The sequence below is a fragment of the Pyrus communis genome, chromosome 1 (genome assembly GCF_963583255.1).
Source record: "Pyrus communis chromosome 1, drPyrComm1.1, whole genome shotgun sequence".
In the NCBI taxonomy this organism is placed as follows: Eukaryota; Viridiplantae; Streptophyta; class Magnoliopsida; order Rosales; family Rosaceae; genus Pyrus; species Pyrus communis.
In genome coordinates, this window is record NC_084803.1 from 32,336,450 (window position 1) to 32,355,998 (window position 19,549).

A 19,549-nucleotide genomic window follows, 5' to 3' on the forward strand; every position below is an offset into this window, starting at 1 on the left:
CTTCGTTTAAAACATATGTGAGTGGCTCGTCTACATATTTACATCAATCTTCTCACATATACCTAGTGTAGGGAGTGTAGTCATAAAATCCGAGTGAAAATAGAGAGTATATCCGGTGAGGAATTGAGGGAATTCTCTAAGGCATGTTACTACATTCAAAATGTTGTTTTAATTGATTAAATGTGAGCTAGTGAATGGTGACTATGATTAAGTATGCACGAGGGTAAGGATTGCTTAAATCTATGTGAGTGGTGATCTTTGACATGTTATGTTTCATTGGAAGTCCTTGAGGCAAACGTTAGAAGGTTTAGATTGTATGTTTTGTTTCTTTTGGTTGTTTGTTTTGCTCGAGGACTAGCAAAAGATAAGTGTGGGGGAATTTGATAGGAGCATATTTATGCGACTTAGTTAGCTTGTTCTTGTGCATTTGTGTTGTTATTTCTTAGTTAATGTAGTATTTCAAGTCATTTTCGTATGTTTGTAGGTCCAAAGGGTTAAAGTAGTAGGTCCAAAGGGTTAAAGTAGCAAGGAAGTGCATTTTGTTGCATTTTGGAGCAGTTTTGGGCACTAAATGGATAGCACATGTATGGGCCAAGATGGATGGACAAAATTGGAGTTCAAAAGGCTAGGAACATGCTACAAATCAAAAAAAGGAAAGTTCAAGACAAAGAAGATAAGGAAAGAGCAAGAAATATGGAAACTTATCCTAACAACCTTATCTTATCCAAACCTTATCCTATCTTATCCTAACCTAATCTTGTTCCACCTTAATCCTAGCTGCAAGTGGACTTAAAAACCTAATTTCTAAAGCCTTATCTGACCCTAGAAGGGTGCCGCACCCTTCCCCCTTTTATTTCTTCTAGAAAACCCAAAATCAGCCACAAAACACTTAGTTTCTAGAAGGCCCAATTTTGGACGAATTTCCTAAATCTTTTTCCTCTTGGATTCTGATTTAAATTGGCCCTTTTCCTCTTGGATTTGGATTGTATAAGTCCATATCAGAAATTAATTGGGCTAAGACTTAATTTCCAAGCAATGTACCGAACCCTAGGGCTCTAATCCTTAAAATCTGCTAAGTTGTAACCCTAATCTAATTAACCCTAGGGTTGGCCGAACTATTTAATCATATTTTCAGCCACAATTTTATGGAGAACCTTCATGCCATTTAGAAAAACCCTTGCCGCTAGCACTAGACACCATTCTACATCATTCATTTACTCCATTCATTTCCATACACAATCTGCCGCACCCTTCCACCCTACTCAGCCATCATTCATCATCCTAAGTAAGAATACACCATTCATCACCCCCAAAACCACCAACCACACCTTGTGCCGTAGCAAGGAAGAAGGAGGAGAGCCCTAGACGTGCATGCCATTCGAATTGGATTGCTGGAACGTTTAGGTGTAATCTTTCTTATGTTTTTCAATGTTTAAATTCAAGAATCTTTGCTTTGTGAGTATGAGGAACTAATCCCCTTTTGGCTAGGGGGAATTTCAAAACCATGGCTATATTTGCATTATGATTTGATTACTTCCAGTTATGATTTCATGAATTGTGAATTCAATTTACTTATCTATTTGAATTAAAACTTGTTTGTGTATGTGGGTTGAGAGTGCACACTTAATTTGCATGCATAAATCTGATGCTAGGATATAAGGAAGCTTCACCTAATCGTTGTGAACTTATATTCATAAGTAGTAAAGGTTGTTAGTCACAATCATGTTAAGTAAATTCCTGGCATAAGTATCATGCGCTTTCATAGTTACGAACGCCTTGTCAATACTTAGGATTTTCATAGAATTTAATGATCTTTGATTGTTTCTCTATTATGCGCTTTCATGTAGAGAACTTTTGAGGAATAATTTGATTGCAATATGCTAATTCCATTCAATTCAATGACTTAAGGAAAATCTGAGGGTTAATTTAAGCGTACCTAATTAACTTGGGATGTTGAGGTTCATGGTTCATTGAAAAAGCAACTGGAGATTGTTTTGTATGCAAGTATGTCATGTGTGGAGAAAGACCTCCTAGCTAGCCCATCATCCATCTAATTTCACCAAATTCGTGCAAATCTGCCTAGTTCTAGATTTTGTTTTGTTTACTTTATTTTCATCCAAAACCAAATCCCCCTTTAGTTTAGAGTGTCTAGCTAGTTAGAATCTGTTTTAGATTGTGTTTTCAAGTGATTTGAGTCAAGTTAAAACCAAAATTCGTCCAAAATTGTGTTTAGAGTCAAATCTGCCCAGTTTGTGTTTTTAGGCAGTTTTGAGTGTTTTTAGCTTATTTTGAGTCTTGTGAACTTGTTCTGAGTCTTTTAAGTTTAGTTAAGTGTTTTAAAGCTTAGTTTTATCTATTTGAGTCAGTTTAAAGTGTTTAGCAATCCCTCCTAATCCTCGGTTTAAGAATGATCCTTACTTACATATACACTACAATTGTCAAAAGAGGGTATAATTTGTGTATTAAGTTAATTTTTGCATCAAATTTTGGGGCCCCGACCATGCCGTCACGGTTTTGTTTCTGGGAACTCACACGAGAACTTCCCAGTGGGTCACCCATCCTGGGATTGTTCTCGTGCGCTACTCGCTTAACTTCAGAGTTCCTACGGAACCCGAAGCCAGTGAGCTCCCAAAAGGCCTCGTGCTAGGTAGAGATGAGAATATACATATAAGGCTTAGAGGATCCACTTCCCTCGGCGATGTGGGATGTTACATAGTTGACTGGTAAGCTTGACTAGTTAATCCAGCATATTTTAATTCTTAATTGCTTTGACATTGTTGTTTGCATAATGGACTGATATGTAGATGTGTTCAAATTTAGGAATTGGTGTTGTGAAACAGATTTGGGCAGACTCTGTTAGTTGGACGTACCAGTCAACTAGGATCTTTTCTTGCATATGCACTTTTTATCGCTGACTAACTTGTAACTAGTTGTCCATCTCATTTGGCTAGTCTACTGTGCAAAATTAACTTTTTATTTGTAGGATATTCAGCCTAGTACTAATTTTATACATGAATATAGTTAGGAAGACATAAGAAAATATAAGCAATTGGATTTCGAGTCAAGGCTCAAAAATTGCTCAAGACACCTACTCAGGGGCAAAATAATCATTTCACATGTCTTGGGAATAACATATATTATTTTAAGGGATGGGCTGTAACACCTATTTCCTTCATCAATAAAGAAACCTTGATGTTGATTTATCTTATGCTCAATACCTATCTCTTTCTTTTCCTTTTTCGATGATGAGGGAATATCTTACTCATGTGAACAAAGGATAAACTTTGAAAACTTCGCATGATTGCAAGTCTAAAAATTTAAAGTAACACTAATGATAGAAGCATATTCATGCGACTTAAATGGTTTGTTCTCGTGCATTTACGTTATGTTTCTCTAGTTATTTTAGTCCTTTAAGCTTCTTTTGTGTGTTTTCAGGTTCTAAGGGCTTAGGGAGCATGAAAGTGCATTTTGAGGCTATTTGGGGCACTTTTGGGCAAGGATTGGATAGCTTAATCATGGAGCAAAGAGGATGGACGAAATTGAAGCCTTGTATGCTCTTTGGGGACATCAAACAAAGGGCCTAGCCCAATCAAACAAATCCTTTGAGCCATGGAAAACCTCTAGCCCAATCAAACATATTATGCCATGCAAACCAACCTATTTTAGGCCCATTCTATGTACTTAAACCCTAGCCCTTTAAACTAGCCCTATTATCACTTATCACTTTCATTCACTTATCACTCACCACATATCATTCATTTATCACTTAACATATCATTCACTTATCACTTATCATACTCATAATCATCTACACATTTCAACCATTTAAACATATGCATTTCAACTCACATGCACATCCACCTCTTTCCACTAATCCACATGCTTTCACAACCTAAAACACATGCACATGCACCACTAATCCCTTCACTTTCATGCCATCATTTCTTCCCCCCCCAATGCCGTGCACTCCTTGAGCATTTCCAGTTTTTCCCCTTCTCTTTGTATTCACAAGTCACATGCATTCACTTCATCATTACACCACCACTCATTCTTTAAATCCACATGCACATTCAATCATTCATTCAAGCCCCCTTGTGCCATGTTTCCCCCTTTGTTCCCACCCATCACATGCATCATCATCAAACAAACACTCAATGCCGTGCACTCCCATTTCATCATTCCAGCTTTCCAACTTAATTCACATACATTCCATCCTTTAATATCCAACCCACATGCACTTTAATCATTCAATTACCCCATTCACACACCTTTTCTTCAAACCTAACCCATGCATTCCCTTGCATTTCCACAATCTTAATCAGCCAACACATGCACAAATCCATCCATGCCGTGGGTTCCCTTTGCTCCCCTTGTGCAATTCCAGTTTTCACATGTGTCCTAGCTGTTTTTCCATCATTCCTCCACACAAATGCTTAAACAAACAGCCATATGTTCCCTCCACTACCCCTATAAATACCCTAGCATTCATTCATTCATGCAGATCTCATTTTCATACACTTCACACAACACAAACACAACCCTTGTGCCGCAAATCCCCTTCCAATCTGTGCAGTTTTTCTCCTCCATTGCAGCCACTATCCAACCACTTCCCATCCCTCCAAAACACTTCACATAATCCCCAAAGCTCACCTTAGACCTTGTGCTACAACAACGAGGAAGAAAAGAGTGCCTAAACGTTCATACAATTCAAGTTTGAGTTGTTGGAATGTTTAGGTGATTCTTTGATTTCAATGTTTCATTTTTAATTCTCTTTGTTTTGTACGTATGAGGAATGGAAGAGAAGAGTGCCTAAACGTTCATACAATTCAAGTTTGAGTTGTTGGAATGTTTAGGTGTTTCTTTGATTTCAAAGTTATGAGGAACTAAACCCTTTTTGGCTAGGGGTGATTTCAATACCATGATTATTTATGTGATATGAATTGATGAATTCCGGTTATGAACTCTTGATTCGTGAATGCAATTGGCTTAACTATTTGATGATTAACTTATTTGTGTTTGTTGATTGAGGGTCGACACTTAATTAGCATGCATGAATATGTGGCTAAAGTTTAAGAAGGTTTCACATAATCGTTACTAACTTATACTTGAAAGTAGTGAAGGTCGCTTGTCACGATCGCGTTAAGTTTAATTCTTAGCATGAGTAACATGATGTCATAGTTGCAAATGCTTTGTCAATGCTTATGGTTTTCATTATTCTTAATGATCTTCGATTGTATCTCTATTATGATGACATGTAGGGAACTTTTGAGAATGTTTTGGGTTGTCGAATGATGCCATCCAATCCAATAATATAAGGAAAATCTGAGGGTTAACTAGTGATGTCACGGTTAATTTGGGGCATTGTCGTTCATATTTCAATGAAGGAATAACTGGAAATTGATTCATATGCATAAATATCATGTGTGGAGAAAGAACCTCTAGCTAATTCACCAACCATCTTGTTTCACAACACTTGTTTACAATCTGTCCATTTTTGCATTTTGTTTGTTTATTTCAACTTCGTCAAAACTAAAACCCCCTTTTTTATTTCCTTGTTCCCAAGTGTCTTAAATCTGTTTTAATTTAGTTTTTATGTTTTTAAGTCAATTTAGAAGGTTTTAGCAAGCCCTCCTAATCCCCGGTCTAGAACGATCCCTACTTACATCATTACTACAATTGTCACAAATAGGGTTTAGTTTGTGTGCGTATAATTCTCGCATAAAATTTTGGCGCCGTTGCCGGGGATTAGCAACTTTGCTAATCCCTTGTCTTTATTTTTATATTTTTTTGTTTTTCGTGCATTCTTATTTCAGATTCTTAGTTTGTTTGTTTCCTTGTTTTTTTAGGTACTGTGTATGACTCGTAGCTCTCGGCCTATTATAGAGAACATCTCCGACTTTGACGGTGATTTTGAACGCACTTTGAGGAGAACGAGGAGTGAACAAGAGCCACCACAACCTCCACCACAACCTGGGCTTGAAGAAGATGAAGTAGGTGTAGAAGAAAAGCCCACGGATCAGATTTTTGAAGAAGAACAAGCCATGGCAGCAGATAATAGAACCATCAAGGAGCTTTCGGCCTCGGGTTTGGATAATGCATTGCCTCTTTGTATCCAATACCCCACGGCTGCAGAGGGGAAGACTGAGGAGTTTGAACTTAAATCCAGTTTGTTACACCATATTCCGAAGTTCCATGGCTTGTCTATGGAAGACCCCAACAAACACTTGAAGGAGTTCGAGGTGGTTTGTTCGAGCATGACCCCTGTCACTGTGGATGGGAGTATATTGAAGATGAAGGCCTTTCCATTTTCACTTATGGACAAGGCCAAAGATTGGCTCTACGAACTAGCCCCGGGAACTGTGACTTCGTGGGAGAGTATGAAGCGTGCTTTCTTGGAGAAATTCTTCCCTACTTCAAGAGTGATTCTCCTACGGAAGAAAATTAGTGGTATTCAACAGAATCATGGTGAGACATTCCCGGCTTATTATGAGCGCGTCAAGGGCCTTGTAGCTTCATGTCCTCAACATCAAATGAAGGAGGAACTTCTCCTTCAATATTTCTATGAGGGCCTCCTTCCTATCGAACGTCAAATGCTTGATGCATCAGCGGGAGGAGCATTGGTGGACAAAACACCAAGGGATGCCAAGGTTCTCATAGCCAACCGAGCGCTCAACGCTCAACAATATGAAGGAGTGGGCCAAAGGGAAGCCCCACGGCAACAAAGTGTAAATGAGGTGAGTGCTATTTCTGAAATTCAATCACAACTTGCTAATCTTACTTCTCTTGTTTCTCAGGTTGTGATTGGTCCAAAAGCACAAGAACACCAAGTTTGTGGCGTGTGCTCAATTCAAGGGCATCCATCCGACAAGTGCCCTCAACTAATCGAGAATGGTGGGTGGGAATCTGCCAATGCAATTGGTTTCCAAGGACAAAATCAAAACAACCCATACTCGAACACTTACAATGCCGGATGGAGGGACCATCCAAACTTCAAATGGAGGGAGCCACAACAAGCTGCCCAACAAGGAGGATTTAGGCCAAACCCCCCTGGTTTTTATTCCAAGCCGTATGCACCCCAACAACCCCAACAACCTTCGGCATCATCTCATTCAGGTACGTCCTTGGAAAGTGATCAAGCTATGCAATTACTAACCTCTATTTCACAGGGGTTGCAAAATCAAAACAACCGGATAGCAAATAACGAGAAGGAGATGATGGATATGAAGAAACAAATAGGGCAGATTTCTGAGTTCCTTGGACAGATTAGAGAGCAAGGAAAGCTTCCTAGCTCAACCACAGTCAATCCAAAGGGAGGATTCGAATCCGCCAAGGCCATCACCCTAAGGGGTGGAAAAGAAGTTGGGACCGAGCCAAACAATCCCAAATCTTCCCAGAAAGTAGATGAAGAGACGACACAACCTGAGGAAGTGTCTAGCTCACCCACGGTAAGGGTGAAAAACCCAATGCCGCAGACACCCAATCACCCTAACTCGGCCAAATCAGGTAATTTAAGTTCAAATTCATGTACTTCACGTCCTAATCTGCCCAATGTACCTTTTCCTCGTAGATTCATGCAAGAAAAAAAGGAAGAAAGCGAGAAGGACATTCTTGAAACGTTCCGGAAGGTGCAAGTGAACATACCGCTTCTCGATGCAATCAAACAGGTTCCAAAGTATGCTAAATTCCTCAAGGACCTATGCAATACAAAGAGAAGAAGGGCAAACAAAGAGGTAGTGAAGGTAAGCGAGAATGTGTCCGCTGTTTTGCAACGTAAACTGCCTACCAAGTGCAAAGACCCCGGTAGTTTCACGATTCCTTGTGTGATTGGACATAATCGTTTTGAACATGCCATGCTTGATTTAGGTGCATCCATAAATGTCATGCCTTATTCTATTTATGCATCTATGAATTTGGGTGAATTAAAACAAGATGGTGTAATTATACAATTGGCCGATCGTTCTAACGCGTATCCAAAGGGAGTTTTGGAAGATGTGCTTGTGCAGGTGAACCATTTAATTTTTCCGGCTGATTTCTACGTCCTAGACATGGAGGATTCAGCCCATTCTACATCTTTGCCGATTCTCCTTGGTAGGCCATTCATGAAGACGGCCCGAACGAAGATTGATGTATACAAAGGCACCTTGACAATGGAATTCGATGGGGAAGTGATTGATTTTAATATTTCTGAAACTATGAGATATCCCGTTGATGACCATTCTTGTTTTTCCATTGATGTTATCGATTCTTTGGCGCAGGTATACCTTGAAGAATTGAACGAGGACGCCCTGGAAACAACCATCACTAAGGCCATAGAGTGCAAAAATGAAGGATTTGGACCAATGCAAGGCCACGGCAAGGAGGAGGAATTCTTTGCCATGGGTTCTAGTGAAGAAATAATTGAGGTTGTGGCAGCCCTTGAGTCATTGCCACAACAATATGGTAAGGTTCCACTCTCACTTTCAAATTCAGTTTCCACTAAGATGCTACCTTCTGTTGTTCAGGCACCATCGCTTGAACTTAAGCCGTTGCCGGACCATTTGAAGTATGTGTTTTTGGGAGAAGGCGAAACATTGCCCGTCATCATTTCATCAAGTCTCACGGCAATGGAGGAGGAGAAGCTTGTGAGGGTGCTGCGAGAACACAAAACGGCCATAGGGTGGACTTTGGCCGACATTAAAGGAATAAGCCCTACCACATGCATGCACCGTATACTTCTTGAGGAGGGGACTAAGCCATCCCGAGAGGCTCAACGCCGTCTCAACCCTCCGATGATGGAAGTGGTGAAGAAGGAAATAATCAAGCTTTTGGATTGCGGAGTGATCTACCCTATCTCCGATAGCCGTTGGGTCTCTCCAGTTCAAGTCGTTCCCAAGAAGTCCGGAGTAACTGTTATGAAGAATGATGAGAATGAGCTCGTACCTACACGCATTCAGACTGGATGGCGAGTATGTATCGATTACCGGAAGCTAAATGCCATGACTAGGAAAGATCACTTTCCTTTGCCATTCATCGACCAGATGCTCGAAAGGTTAGCCGGTCATGCCTTTTACTGTTTTCTTGATGGATACTCTGGATATAACCAAATTGTGATAGCCCCGGATGATCAAGAGAAGACCACATTCACATGTCCCTTTGGAACATTTGCTTATCGTCGCATGCCATTTGGCTTATGCAACGCACCGGCCACTTTCCAAAGGTGTATGGTAAGTATATTTTCCGATTTTGTTGAAAAGATCATTGAGGTTTTTATGGATGATTTCAGTGTGTTTGGGAGTTCATTTGATAATTGCTTGGATAATCTAACCTTAATTTTGAAACGATGTGTTGAAACTAACCTTGTCTTGAATTGGGAGAAATGTCACTTTATGGTGAAACAAGGTATAGTTTTAGGACATATTGTTTCAGAAAAAGGAATTAAAGTAGATAAATCGAAAATAAACCTTGTACGTCACTTACCCTCTCCTACTTCGGTTAGAGAGGTACGTTCGTTTCTTGGCCATGCAGGGTTCTATAGGCGTTTTATCAAGGACTTCTCCAAGATGTCCAACCCTCTTTGCCGATTGCTTCAAAAAGATGTGCCATTCAAGTTTGATGAAGAGTGTAATTCGGCATTTAACCAACTCAAGGAGAAGCTAGTCTCGGCCCCCATTATTGTACCTCCAGATTGGAGCCTTCCGTTCGAGCTCATGTGCGATGCATCCGACTATGCATTAGGAGCTGTTCTAGGACAAAGAAGAGACAAGCGGCCGCATGTCATATACTATGCCTCTCGGACTCTCAATGATGCCCAATTGAACTACTCCACGACGGAAAAAGAACTTCTAGCTGTGGTTTTTGCTTTAGATAAATTCCGATCATATTTAATTGGTACTAAAGTAATCGTTTATTCTGATCATGCAGCTTTGAGGTACTTGATCACGAAAAAGGAAGCAAAGCCGAGGCTTATCCGTTGGATTCTTCTTCTTCAAGAATTTGATATTGAAATCCGGGATAAGAAAGGAAGCGAGAATGTAGTAGCTGACCATTTAAGCCGAATGATCCACGAGGAGCATGAACATGCTGTACCTATCCCTGAAACTTTTCCCGATGAGCAGCTGCTATCCATTGAGGTAAGTGAACCATGGTATGCAGATTTAGTGAATTACTTGGTGGCTAAACAATTTCCAAATGAACTAAACAAGCACCAACGTGATAAGCTTAAAAATGATGCACGTTTCTATGTTTGGGATGACCCTTATTTATGGAAGTATTGCTCAGATCAAATTGTACGTAGATGTGTGCATGATTCTGAATTTCACTCAATTCTAAGCTTTTGTCACACATATGCATGTGGTGGTCATTTTGGCACACAACGCACTGCCCTCAAGGTTCTAGAGTGTGGTTTTTATTGGCCGACTATATTTAGGGATGCTAGAACCTTTTGTATGTCTTGTGATCGTTGGCAACGAATGGGTAACATAGGTACCAAGGACCAAATGCCGCAAACCCCTGTCTTTAATGTTGAAATTTTTGATGTTTGGGGCATTGATTTCATGGGCCCTTTCCCTCCATCTTATGGTTTCACTTATATCTTGCTAGCCGTTGATTATGTTTCTAAATGGGTGGAAGCAAAAGCCACCCGTACTAACGATTCTAAGGTGGTTGCAGATTTCGTGAAAACTAACATTTTTGCTAGGTTTGGAATGCCGAGAGTAATCATAAGTGATGGAGGGTCTCACTTTTGCAATCGGACCATTGAGGCGTTGCTAAGAAAGTACCATGTCAACCATAAGGTCTCCACACCTTACCATCCTCAAACAAATGGCCAAGCCGAGGTGTCTAACCGAGAAATCAAACAAATTTTGGAGAAGACCGTTGGACCAACAAGGAGGGATTGGAGCTTACGTTTAGATGATGCACTGTGGGCATATCGTACGGCATACAAAACACCCATTGGGATGTCACCTTTTCGGCTCGTCTATGGTAAGCCATGTCATTTGCCTGTAGAGTTAGAGCACAAGGCACATTGGGCCGTGAAGACTTTCAACATGGACATAGATGCAGCGGGAGTTCATAGGAAGCTCCAATTGAATGAACTTGAGGAGATTCGGAATGAAGCCTATGAGAATGCCCGGATGTACAAAGCCAAGACCAAAGCATTCCATGATAAAATGATTCGAACCAAGACCTTCACAGTTGGGCAGAAAGTGTTACTTTTCAACTCTCGCCTACGTTTGTTTCCTGGTAAGTTGCGTTCTAAATGGATTGGCCCGTTTGTTGTTACTAACGTTTTACCTTATGGTGCAGTCCACATAAAAAGCTTAAGGAATGGCGTAGAATTCAAGGTGAACGGGCATCGGTTGAAGCCATATTACGAGCAAAGTGTGGGGCAAGTGGTGGAAGACATTCCTTTCCATTCCGTGGGCTCAAATGAAGATTGAAGAGAGTCACCGTCCGGCTGCAAGACGTAAAAGAAAGCGCTACTTGGGAGGCAACCCATGCATTCAACAAAGGAAGACTTAGAAAGCACTCCAATTCCAGATTCCTAAAAACTCTTATCTTTGTTGCTATTTCGTTTCTGCCTTGTTAGGTTGTGTAGTTATTGTTGTTTGTTTATTAATTGTGTGAGTCTATGATTGTAACATTGAGAAAATGTTTGATTTATTGATAGGCACTGCTAAACAAAGAAAGATGGAGCCTTCACAAAGGGCGTTTACTTGAAGCCCCACTACGAGGCGTCGAAGCAGAAGGCATAGAAGCGGGAGGCATAGGGGCAGAAGACATCGGAGCAGAAGGCATCGGAGCTAGAGCATTCCAGGCCTCAACACTTGGCCAAGCGCTGGATGACCCAGGAAACAGGTGCCTCTGGAGATAAGCCGCAAGCCTTTGACGGTCACTGTGAATTCGACCCTCAGATTCTTGCAGTTCATCAAGCTTCCTCTTCATGCCCGACGAATAGTTATTTGCAAGCACATGCAAACTTCTATTCTCATACTTAAGCTGCTGGATCTCCTGCTTGAGACTTTCCACCTCTGCCATCAATGATTCCACCTGACGGGAGCGGGCAAGCAGGCGTTGGCCCATGTTGGACACAGAACTCGCACACTGAACACTAAGTGCGAGGGACTCTTGAACGGCCAACTCATCGGACCGTCCTGACAGCAGCCTACTATCTTTTGGAGTGAGGAGGTTCCTAGCTACTATTGTAGCTGTTGTGGCGTCCTGCATCACGGAGTCTTCACCTGTAAGAAGACCGTTAGAAGATAAGAAAGAAGGGCGCCATACGTTACCTTGACGCGGCGCGCCCGTATCACTGCTAAGGCTCAATTCCAAGCTAAGGTTCGATGAGTTTGCCATTTTTCAAAAGTGTTCAAAGAGAAGGGATGGAGTTAAAATTTCAAAGGGCCGGAGACGATGTTCAAGAATGGGAATTCTTCAGAGTGTGTGTGTTGGGGTGATTGATAGCTCTATAAAAAGCCAAGGCGACGTGTCCACCGATTCAAAGAGCCGGATTTTCCGGCGTAATTTAGGCGACGCTTTCTCGGCTTTTCAGAAGACGCGTTCAACTTTGTCAAAAGATATCTGACAAAGCTGAAAACACGTGGAGGCCATCATCGCAACTACACCTCTTTAGCCGACAAGCGCAAAGTTCGGCGACGCTTTCTCTGCTTTTCAGAAAACGCGTGCAGCTTTGTCAAAAGGAGCCGCATCTGCACTACCACGTGTCGTTCAGAAAGCAAAGGGGCGTCGTTCAGAAATCGAAGGGGCGCCTGCTCAGAAATCGAAGAGGCATTTGTCGACAAGGGTAAAAGAACAGTACCACCACTTGATATTATCTCTATATATGTCGACATTCGTCTTTTATGGCAAGGCAAACCTGAATAAAATGCCCAACTCTCCCTCACCTCTGAGGGCGCACTCCCAGCAAAGCCTTTTGAAATACTCAATTCTTTCTTCTTCCCCAAAGATGATACCAGATGCCTGGAGTACAGATGACCCAGGAGGAAACGGAGGATTGAAGTGTGCTGATTCATTCACCGCTTCTTCAAAAGCAAAGGTACCTCATATCATCAAGGTCAAAAGCAAAAGTATCTCATATCATGCTCTTTCCCTGTCTTTTTCTTTGTCCTTGTTCTTACTCGCATGGCAAAGTAAAAGAAGCAATCAGCCGGCACTTGGAGTCAGTCTTCCGATCTGGAGCCAACTGCCTGGAATCTATTCCTGATTGCTTACCTAGCGTTGCTCTCGAGTAGTCATCTTCAACGGTTGATACACTTCCAGAGAAGGGACCACTTCTGCAAAGGGGCGCGAGTAAGGCAAGTGAAAATGATACATTGAAGCATGTGGAGACAAACATAGGCTGAGTTATCCTCCAACCCTTTTCAATACGAATTGGACAGATTGAACAAAGAAACAGACCAAAGGGGTAAGCTCAGACCTTCGGGGAAGACCAAAAGAATCCTCCAACCCAGTAGCACAAAGGAAAATCAACAAGTGGAGGAGACCAAAAGAATCCTGCTGCCCAGATCAAGAGTAGCACAAAGGAAAATCAACGATGGGCGGCAACCAGTTCGAGAGTAAGCCTGTGGAATCATCAAGATCAAGCCTCAATTTTTATTTGTAGGATATTCAGCCTAGTACTAATTTTATACATGAATATAGTTAGGAAGACATAAGAAAATATAAGCAATTGGATTTCGAGTCAAGGCTCAAAAATTGCTCAAGACACCTACTCAGGGGCAAAATAATCATTTCACATGTCTTGGGAATAACATATATTATTTTAAGGGATGGGCTGTAACACCTATTTCCTTCATCAATAAAGAAATCTTGATGTTGATTTATCTTATGGTCAATACCTATCTCTTTCTTTTCCTTTTTCGATGATGAGGGAATATCTTACTCATGTGAACAAAGGATAAACTTTGAAAACTTCGCATGATTGCAAGTCTAAAAATTTAAAGTAACACTAATGATAGAAGCATATTCATGCGACTTAAATGGTTTGTTCTCGTGCATTTACGTTATGTTTCTCTAGTTATTTTAGTCCTTTAAGCTTCTTTTGTGTGTTTTCAGGTTCTAAGGGCTTAGGGAGCATGAAAGTGCATTTTGAGGCTATTTGGGGCACTTTTGGGCAAGGATTGGATAGCTTAATCATGGAGCAAAGAGGATGGACGAAATTGAAGCCTTGTATGCTCTTTGGGGACATCAAACAAAGGACCTAGCCCAATCAAACAAATCCTTTGAGCCATGGAAAACCTCTAGCCCAATCAAACATATTATGCCATGCAAACCAACCTATTTTAGGCCCATTCTATGTACTTAAACCCTAGCCCTTTAAACTAGCCCTATTATCACTTATCACTTTCATTCACTTATCACTCACCACATATCATTCATTTATCACTTAACATATCATTCACTTATCACTTATCATACTCATAATCATCGACACATTTCAACCATTTAAACATATGCATTTCAACTCACATGCACATCCACCTCTTTCCACCTAATCCACATGCTTTCACAACCTAAAACACATGCACATGCACCACTAATCCCTTCACTTTCATGCCATCATTTCTTCCCCCCCCAATGCCGTGCACTCCTTGAGCATTTCCAGTTTTTCCCCTTCTCTTTGTATTCACAAGTCACATGCATTCACTTCATCATTACACCACCACTCATTCTTTAAATCCACATGCACATTCAATCATTCATTCAAGCCCCCTTGTGCCATGTTTCCCCCTTTGTTCCCACCCATCACATGCATCATCATCAAACAAACACTCAATGCCGTGCACTCCCATTTCATCATTCCAGCTTTCCAACTTAATTCACATACATTCCATCCTTTAATATCCAACCCACATGCACTTTAATCATTCAATTACCCCATTCACACACCTTTTCTTCAAACCTAACCCATGCATTCCCTTGCATTTCCACAATCTTAATCAGCCAACACATGCACAAATCCATCCATGCCGTGGGTTCCCTTTGCTCCCCTTGTGCAATTCCAGTTTTCACATGTGTCCTAGCTGTTTTTCCATCATTCCTCCACACAAATGCTTAAACAAACAGCCATATGTTCCCTCCACTACCCCTATAAATACCCTAGCATTCATTCATTCATGCAGATCTCATTTTCATACACTTCACACAACACAAACACAACCCTTGTGCCGCAAATCCCCTTCCAATCTGTGCAGTTTTTCTCCTCCATTGCAACCACTATCCAACCACTTCCCATCCCTCCAAAACACTTCACATAATCCCCAAAGCTCACCTTAGACCTTGTGCTACAACAACGAGGAAGAAAAGAGTGCCTAAACGTTCATACAATTCAAGTTTGAGTTGTTGGAATGTTTAGGTGATTCTTTGATTTCAATGTTTCATTTTTAATTCTCTTTGTTTTGTACGTATGAGGAATGGAAGAGAAGAGTGCCTAAACGTTCATACAATTCAAGTTTGAGTTGTTGGAATGTTTAGGTGTTTCTTTGATTTCAAAGTTATGAGGAACTAAACCCTTTTTGGCTAGGGGTGATTTCAATACCATGATTATTTATGTGATATGAATTGATGAATTCCGGTTATGAACTCTTGATTCGTGAATGCAATTGGCTTAACTATTTGATGATTAACTTATTTGTGTTTGTTGATTGAGGGTTGACACTTAATTAGCATGCATGAATATGTGGCTAAAGTTTAAGAAGGTTTCACATAATCGTTACTAACTTATACTTGAAAGTAGTGAAGGTCGCTTGTCACGATCGCGTTAAGTTTAATTCTTAGCATGAGTAACATGATGTCATAGTTGCAAATGCTTTGTCAATGCTTATGGTTTTCATTATTCTTAATGATCTTCGATTGTATCTCTATTATGATGACATGTAGGGAACTTTTGAGAATGTTTTGGGTTGTCGAATGATGCCATCCAATCCAATAATATAAGGAAAATCTGAGGGTTAACTAGTGATGTCACGGTTAATTTGGGGCATTGTCGTTCATATTTCAATGAAGGAATAACTGGAAATTGATTCATATGCATAAATATCATGTGTGGAGAAAGAACCTCTAGCTAATTCACCAACCATCTTGTTTCACAACACTTGTTTACAATCTGTCCATTTTTGCATTTTGTTTGTTTATTTCAACTTCGTCAAAACTAAAACCCCCTTTTTTATTTCCTTGTTCCCAAGTGTCTTAAATCTGTTTTAATTTAGTTTTTATGTTTTTAAGTCAATTTAGAAGGTTTTAGCAAGCCCTCCTAATCCCCGGTCTAGAACGATCCCTACTTACATCATTACTACAATTGTCACAAATAGGGTTTAGTTTGTGTGCGTATAATTCTCGCATCAACTAACAGAGGAATCACTTTTAGCCCATCCCGTATTATTCGATTAAAAGGCTTGGAGAATCGAGCTGTAATAAGTGTAGTTACAATTGGTGGGTTATGGGCATAGGCACATGGCGCCCTGCCCCGGAAGTCCAATGCACTATCTTGCCTCTGGAAAGTTTTTGTAACTACCAAAGTTGAGGTTTATAATATTCAAAATTCATCTGAGGGTGGCTTTGAACTCTAACCCTGAGTATAACCACTTCTATCCCAGACTAGCATAATAAGTCAAGTATGTTCGGCGACACCATGTGTTTAGTAAGTCCGAAGGGGGCATCCAAACTAGGAAATCCATAAGAAGAATTTATTCCATTAGAGCTTTGACACGCTAAACTACTTTGACCAAGCTAGTTAAGGTAGCCTGATCGGAAATGCTTAGGTCTGACAAAAGGATTCAAAACATGTTTTTGACCCACATGTTAATGACTAACTGATGCGAGAATTATACGCACACAAATTAAACCCTCTTTTTGTCAATTGTAGTATAAGTATAAGTAGGGATCGTTCTGGACCGGGGATTAGGAGGGATTGTTAATCACTTGGATTTGACTCAAAAACGTAAAAACACAATATAAAACACTATACTAGACTCAAAGAATGCAAAACTAAACTTTAAAACACTAAGACAAACCAAAAGACTCAAACATCACCCAAAACACTCAAAACTGCCTTAAAAACACTTTCTGGGCAGTTTTGAGCACTTTGGTGAATTTGGACGAAATTATGTAATAAATTGAATCAAAACACTTAGAAACATAAACTAAGACACTTTCTAACTAAATTGGACAATAAAGTAAAGGGGGATTGAGTTTTGACGAAATTAAACTAAATGAACAAATTGTAATTAAAGCAGAATGTAAATATAAATTTGATGAAATGGAATGAATGGAAGCTAGCCAAGGGGTTCATCTCCACACATGTTACACTTGCATAATAAAATGATTTCCAATTGCATTTCAATAAACCATGAATTCTCAATGCTCCAAGTTAATTAGATCCGCTTAAATTAACCTTCAAATCTTCCTAACGTTATTGAATTGGATGATTGCATACGACAACCCAAAACATTCCCCACAAGTCCCCTACATGATTTCATAATAGAGATACAAGCAAGAATCATTACGCTCTATGAAAATTATAAGTGTTGACGAGGCATTCGTTACTATGGAATACGCATGAAACTTATGCCAAGAATTCGTTTAACGCGATTGTTTATAAGCAACCTCCACTACTTGTGAATATAAGTTCGTAACTATTAGGTGAAACTCACTTATATTCTAGCGTCATATTCATGCATGAAAATTAAGTGTGCACTCTCAATAAACATACATAAATAAGTTATCAATCAAACAGTTAAACGAATTGAATCCACAACTTATGAAACGCAATTAGAAGTAATCAAATCAAAATGCAAGCATAAACATATATTTCGAATTCCCCCCTAGCCCAGGGGGGTTTAGTTCCTCATACGTACAAAACAAAGAGAATCAAAGAAACACCTAAACATTCCAACAACTTGAACTTGAATTGTATGAACGTTTAGGCCCTCTTCTCTTCCATTCCTCATTCGTACAAAACAAAGAGTATTGAAATTAAACATTGAAATCAAAGAAACACCTAAACATTCCAACAACTCAAACTTGAATTGTATGAACGTGTAGGCCCTCTTATCTTCCTCTTCGTTGTAGCACAAGGTCTAAGGATAGTTTGATGGTGTGAATGGTTTGGGGAGTGGTGGAATGGCTGAATTTCTGGTGGTGTTTGGATTAATAGGGACTCACGGCCAAAGGGCAGTTTTGATGTGTGAATGAGTGAATTTCTGAAATGGAAGAATGAATGAGAATGAATGCAATGGATGCTTATTTATAGGTGAAGAAGAGGGAACATAACAGCTAGGAACTTGGTGGAAATCTGAAATGGTGATGGGAGATGCATGTGGCTGATTTATGCATGTGATTAAAGGGTGGGAGTGCATGTGCTTTGACAGAAATGAAAGGAGAATGTGCACGGCATGGGAGAATTTCTGGAATGTTGAATGTGCATGTGAATTAAAGCTAGAGTGATGATGATGAATGCATGTGGAATGGCTGAAATGCAAGGAGAATGTGCAGGTTGTGTATGTGAATGATTAGGGTGAATGTGCATGTGCTTTGACAGCTAGGATGAATTAATTAAAGGGAGTGCATGTGGCTTGGCTGGAATGAATGATTATGGATGCATGTGCAATGTTTTAAAGGATGGAATGCATGTGAATATGATGGAAATCTGATGGGAACTCACGGCAAGGATGATTTCTGGTGGTGAATGGGTGTATGTGTGAATGATTGAAGGGACATGTGGGTTGGAAATGATGTAGGAAATGCATGTGAGTGACAACTAGATATGTTGATGAATGCATGTGGAATGTTTGTGGTGAGTGAATGTGTGGCTGATTTGTGGTGCAATGATGAAGTGTATGATATGTGATTATGATAAGTGATAAGTGGTGATGATAAGTGTATGATATGTGATTATGATAAGTGATAAGTGGTGATGATAAGTAATGATACGTGATTATGATAAGTGATAAGTGGTGATGATAAGTAATGATATGTGGGAGTGTGGCTGAAATGAAGGAGTGGAATGTTGGAATGTTATGCACGGCTAAGGATATAGGAAAGGTTTAAATGTCCTAAAACTAAAGGGAACAAGGTTCCAACACTTTGGTCTTCAATTAGGTCTTCAATTTCGTCCAACACTTTGGCTCCAAGCATAAGCTATCCATCCTTAGCCCAAAAGTGCTCCAAAAGTCTCCAAAATGCATCTTTTTGCTCCTTTAGCCCTTTGGACCTACAAACACACGAAAATAGCTTAAAGTACTAAAATAACTAAAGAAACATAACGTAAATGCACGAGAACAAGCCATTTAAGTCGCATGAATATGCTCCTATCAAATACCCCCACACTTATCTTTTGCTAGTCCTCGAGCAAAACAAAACAACAAAAGAACACGAAACTAGACAAAACGAACAAAACACCACCTACACCTTCCAACAATCGTCTCACGGATTTCCAATGCACATGACAAGTTAAAAATCATTAGTCCCATAGATTTTAGTCATCTTCACACTTAAGTACATTCTTAATCATAGCCACCATATACTATTTCACAATTAAGCATTTAAAACC